The sequence below is a fragment of the Rutidosis leptorrhynchoides genome, chromosome 1, assembly GCF_046630445.1.
Source record: "Rutidosis leptorrhynchoides isolate AG116_Rl617_1_P2 chromosome 1, CSIRO_AGI_Rlap_v1, whole genome shotgun sequence".
Classification (NCBI taxonomy): domain Eukaryota; kingdom Viridiplantae; phylum Streptophyta; class Magnoliopsida; order Asterales; family Asteraceae; genus Rutidosis; species Rutidosis leptorrhynchoides.
The window spans coordinates 432,371,358-432,377,357 of NC_092333.1; positions in this window are offsets into that span (position 1 = coordinate 432,371,358).

The window sequence follows — 6,000 nt, forward strand, 5'->3', positions numbered from 1 at the left end:
AGTAAAATGAAGAAAGAGAAACTTGAAGCCGAGCAATCCAAATTATTGGATATGTTTAAATAGATAAATGTAAATCTTCCTTTCATTGATGTGATTTTAGGAATGCCTAGATATGCTAAATTCTTGAAAGATCTAATCTCAAATAGAAAGAAAATGGAAGAACTCTCGGCTGTTACTATGAATGCTAATTGTTCAGCAGTGCTGTTAAATAAGATACCAGAAAAACTATCTGATCCAGGAAGTTTCACAATTCCATGTTTTCTGGGTAGTCTTAGTTCAATAGAAGCATTGGCAGATTTGTTGTTTGGATTGGACTGCGTGTTAGACGGGAGAGTACCCGGTGGTCTCTCCGACAAAGACTGAGTGATACGGCCCACTTCATGTTTCAGATTCTGAATTGATGCCTGTTGACTCCTAACTTGCTTCTTTGTCGACTCACCATCTTGTCTTAAAGCAGTAATACTCTCATCTCAAGCGACCCGTCCTAATCCATAAGGACAAATACAATAACATATGATTACATCGCGAGGTATTTGACCTCTAAATGATACATTTTACAAACATTGCATTCGTTTTTAAAAGACAAACTTTCATTTCATCGAAAGTTGACAGGCATGCATACCATTTCGTAATATATCAAACTATCAATGACTTAATAATAATCTTGTTGAACTCAACGACTCGAATGCAACGTCTTTTGAAATATGCCATGAATGACTCTAAGTAATATCTCTAAAATGAGCATATGCACAGCGGAAGATTTCTTTCAAACCTTAGAATAAACATGCTTTCAAGTGTTAACCAAAAGGTTGGTGAATTCATTAGTTTATCATAAAAATTCATTTCCATCATTTTAATAGACCACAAGATTTCATATAATTAATTGTACACGTAACCCGAGTACAAAATAAAATGCGTAACCCGCGAATTAAAAATCATTCATATGGTGAACGGTTGATAACCGACTTAACTTTAATGCATAGAATATCCCCAAACAGAACCTCTCGTCAGTATAATAATAATAATCTCGAAGTACTAAATCATCCGTACCCCGGATGGGACTTTTCGAGGTTTATAGATCTATCTCTAGGATTCGCATCAATTAGGGGCCATACCCGTTTCCTAATTATTAGGTTACCAAGCTAAAAAGGGGTGATATTCAATATTCATTATCCAGCCATAGAATGTAGTTTTTGATCACTTGTGTCTATTTCGTAAAACATTAATAAAATCAGCGCATATATTCTCAGTCCCAAAAATATATATAAAAAGGGAGTAATGAAACTCACAATACTGTATTTCGTAGTAAAAATACATATGACGTCTTTGAACAAGTGCAAGGTTGGCCTCAGATTCACAAACCTATATTAAGTGTGTATATATATATATATATATATATATATATATATATATATATATATATATATATATATATATATGTATATATATGTATATGTATATATTCATAGATTGGTCAATATCTGTCTAACAATTTAGGTCAGGTCATAGTGTACCACAATCCTAATGCTCGAGACTAATATGCAAAAGTCAACTTGACCAAAATGATTTCCACGATTTATACATGATTATAATATAACTTAATTATAGTCATTTTATATATTTAAATATATTTAACAGATTTTTATTAAAGTAAATAATATATATCATTTATTAATATAAAAATTTATATTAAAGTTTATATATAATAAAAATATATTTTATATATCTTAAGTAATAAAATTTATAAAAATCACTTAATATCATAAAAATATAGTGGTATGAATTATTAATGTAATTATATTACGTGTGGTAAAAATATTTTTATATCACGTAACTCTTTGATAAAAATAATATTGATAATAATAATAATAAGTGAAAGTTGTATTATTTAGTAATAATAATAATCATTATTATTCTACTAATAATAATAACAATATTTATATTCACTAATGATGATATCAATTATGATAAAATGATAATTCTAATCATGATAATCTTAATAATAACGATACTTTTTAATATTAACTGTGATAATATTTTATAGAAAAATAATAATCTTATTCAAAATGATAATTATAAATAATAATAATACTAAAATGATATTATTAATGATATTTATAATAACAATGATATTTCTTTTAAAAATGATAATTTTAATAAAATTGATAGTTTTAATATTAATGATTCTTTCAATAATAATAATAATAATAATAATAATAATAATAATAATAATAATAATAATAATAATAATAATAATAATAATAATAATAATAATAATAATAATAATAATAATGAAAACGATATTTTTCTCTTAAATCAATATCTTGCAATATTTCAATTTCATTATGGTACTCATACTCGTTATTTCATAATCGTTTTGTTTAATAGCTTTTAGTCTTCTTTTGTATCGCATTCATAATAATAATAATAATAATAATAATAATAATAATAATAATTATAACCTTAACGATAATAACGATAGTAATAATAATAACAATAAGAATTTTTAATGATAATATCTTTTATTAATAATGATAATGATGATAATAATAATAATAATAATTAGATTATAACGACGATAATAATGACGATAGTAATAATAATCATTTTAACAATAATACTAAAATTTAGTTGACTATAACTTCTAATCCATTCATCGAAATCATACGAGTTCTAAATGAAAAGTTCTTAATTTTTCGCTAGCTTTCCAATGACATGCATATCATATACCTTATCTCAGTAGTATATGTATCTAATTTAGGATTCAACATAACTTATCTAACGACAATATCAAACGTACAAGCATGCATAATCCTAAATACTCGAGCACTAGTTAGGGATACACTAATAATATATAAAAATTAAGTTATGAGTGCTCACGTATCAATATTGAGATTCAATATTGCAGGAAAATACGTAGACGTAACGGAGATGATAAACACTAGATTGACCTCATGAGCATACCCGCGAACCATACCCGTCACCTCCATAGCTATAACCCATAATTTCCTTAGCCTTATTCTACTCGAAAACCAGTTTTGAAAACTCTTTTTAGGTCACTCGAGCAGCACTCCGTCGTAGTATTTTATGTATACATAATAATAAAACTAATACTACTAATACTAATATTAATAAGATTAATAAGATTAATAATATTATTAATATGAATAATATATAGTATAAATATATATAACAGAGGGAGTGATTATGTATGTGTGTGTTTGTGTCGATCAGAACAAACGAGTTTTATACAACTTTTGTCCAACCACACCTCATGCGATCGCATGGGGTTTGTGGTGCTACTTCATGCGATCGCATGATCACCTTTACCAGCTGGTATCCATTTCAATCTCTGCCGACACTCTTATTTATATTATATATTTATATATATTTATATATATTAATATATATTTAATATAGGTAATTATTTATATAATATATTATATTTACGAGCATGGTAAAAATGTAATTGTCGTCCCAATGACTCGTATGTTATCACTCGACTTACATCTCATTTCCGGTTTCTCGAACTCATTCTCGTACACTTAGAAAACTAGCCCTTTACATTTAGTGACTCGTACCTTTATAAATAACAAGACTCAAATTAATGAAAAATTAACCCACTCAAAGTGTAACCTAATCATTCGAGTGTTGTGGTCATTTGCTTCTATAAATCAATGTCTCGTTTGTTGATTAAAATATTTAATAATATATTTAAAGTATCTCTTAAATAAAATGTTTTATAACTATATTAGTATTATAATACATATATATATATATATATATATATATATATATATATATATATATACATACACATATATATATATATATATATATATATATATATATATATATATATTCATATATCTTTAATTAAGACTATAATTTAGGTGTGAATAACTGGAATATTTAGTTTTTCAAAACTAAGTTATATTTCAAAGTTCGTTTTATATAATTTAACTCATTTTAAATAATAGGAGTTATTTTATCAAATAATGTTTTTAATACGAAAACTAAATAGTTGATTTATCAAGGGACACGAGTTAATCAAAGTAAAGCACACTTTTGAAATTTAAACGAGAATCTTTACTAACTTTTGACTAACTCTCGATAATGACACTTTCGATCTTATTCATAAATCACCTTACTAAATATTTCGAATACCGTTAACAAGAACAGTTTTCCTTAATCAAAGTGGACCTCTCAACAGAGACTCGTTATCATAATTCAATGTATCTGATAATTCAATCATTTGATATTATCTTCTAATTCCACCGATAAACGTATTGAAACAAATACATTCATGTAAAGTTTTATACATTTAATACTTTGTTATCATTTTCAAGTTATATTATATACATATATATGTATAATCATATCCTTTTAATGGTTCGTGAATTGTCGTGAACAGTCGAAGGGTAATGAATGTATGAATACAGTTTACACTTCTTGAGATTTATCTTAACAAACTTTGCTTATCGTGTCTGAATCATATAAAGATAAAGTTTAAATTTGGTTGGAAATTTCTGGGTCGTCACATCATCAGTTTTCATGATAAATCCCCTCAACAATTCTTCCAACGGAGGCATCTTATTTTCTGGCTGCTGTACTGGTTGTATCGGTTGCTGAAAATTTCGAGGCGGAGTTTGCTAATTTTTGTTGTTAAACCCAGGCTACATGTACGGATATACCTTCTGATTACCTTGATAAACCTGATTACCACTCTGATAATTGTTACCACCCGAATTACCCGCTTAGTTGAAAAACTGTCTCCCACCCAGAAATTCACTAAGAGCAAAATCACCCTTTTTAACATAACCCAGATAATTAGCCTGTTCCTTCATTGACACTTGATCACAATCTTTCGTCAGATGCGGTCCCTGACATAGCTCACAACCCACATTCATAGCGTGCATTTCTTTAGTCATAGACTCCATCTGTCCTTTAAAAGTTGCAAGTTGAGCTTTTACTGAAGCAAGCTCGTCACAAGTTTTGGTACTAGCAACATGAGAAGATCGAGTGACATCCATTTATTGATGCCAATCATATGAATGCGTAGCAGTTTCGGAGATAATTTCATAAGCTTCATCCGGAGTCTTTTTCATCAAAGAACCACCTGCAGCAATATCAATTTCGTTCCTAGTCGGCACATTAACACCCTTGTAGAAAATCTGGACCTTATTGAAGTTGTTCAACCCGTGTTAAGGACAATTACGTAACATTTTACCAAAACGTGTCCATGCATCATAAAGTGTTTCATGTGGCTTCTAAACGAAGTGATTAATGTCACTTTGCAATTTAGCAGCCTTAGAAGCTAGAGAGAAACGCTGCAAAAACTTATCTTCCATCATAGTCCAACTATCAATCTCACCTTCGGGCAATGATTCTAACCAATCCTTGGCGTCATCATTCAAAGACCAAGGAAAAACCCTCAAATAGATAACTGTATCCGCGACATTTGCAATCTTGAACAAGTTGCAAATACTTTTGAAATTCCGAAGATGCTCGAATGCATCCTCTTTCAGTGTACCCCATAATTGACATTGGTGAGTTATTGTGACGACCCGGGAATTTTCGACCAAATTTAAACTTAATCTTTATCTAAGTTCGACATGATAAGCAAAGTCTGTGATGATGAGTCTCAAAAGTTTTTGAACTTTTTACAAATATTTATTTAACCTATGACTAATTTCGACGATTCACGAACCTTTAATTGTAAACAGAAATGTAAATATAAATAAATATATATGTAAATAATTATATATAATATATTAAATATATTAATGAATTATTATGCAATTCAGTTATGATGAAAGATACCTTTAAATAACTAAAACTTGTTATTTTGAATATGTAGTATATATTAGATGTAAATGATTTCGAACATAATTTATCAACGTTAACAAAGTATTAAATGTATAATGTTATATTTTGAGTTTAGTTAATGAAATTTGATATTTAAATCATAATAGTATATAGTAGTTTGATATATATATA